Raw genomic sequence first — 384 nt, 5'->3', positions numbered from 1 at the left:
CTTTTGCAAATTCTGCACTTGTTTTTTTTTTTTTTTAATATCAAAGCACAACTTGCTCCAGAAGTTAATAAATGTCTTGGCTCCAATAATATATATTGTTTTGCTTTGGTTGTAAATAATTTTACAGTAACTGACACCACGCTGCCTAATAATATGTTGAGACAAACATCTGTCCTAATTGCATTTATTAAAATAATGTACCTGTCCCGACTTACATACAAATTCAACTTAAGAACAAACCTAGAGTCCCAATCCCATATGTAACCCAGGGACTTCCTGTATTAGATAGATTTTAGTAAATCAGCATCAAATAATACATTCATTAGAAAGTATTGATAACACAAAAGGTATATAATAAAATTGAGTTTTATTGGAAATGTGTGA

The sequence above is a fragment of the Pyxicephalus adspersus genome, chromosome 7, assembly GCF_032062135.1.
Source record: "Pyxicephalus adspersus chromosome 7, UCB_Pads_2.0, whole genome shotgun sequence".
NCBI classification, from domain to species: Eukaryota; Metazoa; Chordata; class Amphibia; order Anura; family Pyxicephalidae; genus Pyxicephalus; species Pyxicephalus adspersus.
The sequence above is the reverse complement of the archived record's forward strand: the minus strand, read 5'-3'. Positions refer to the sequence as shown.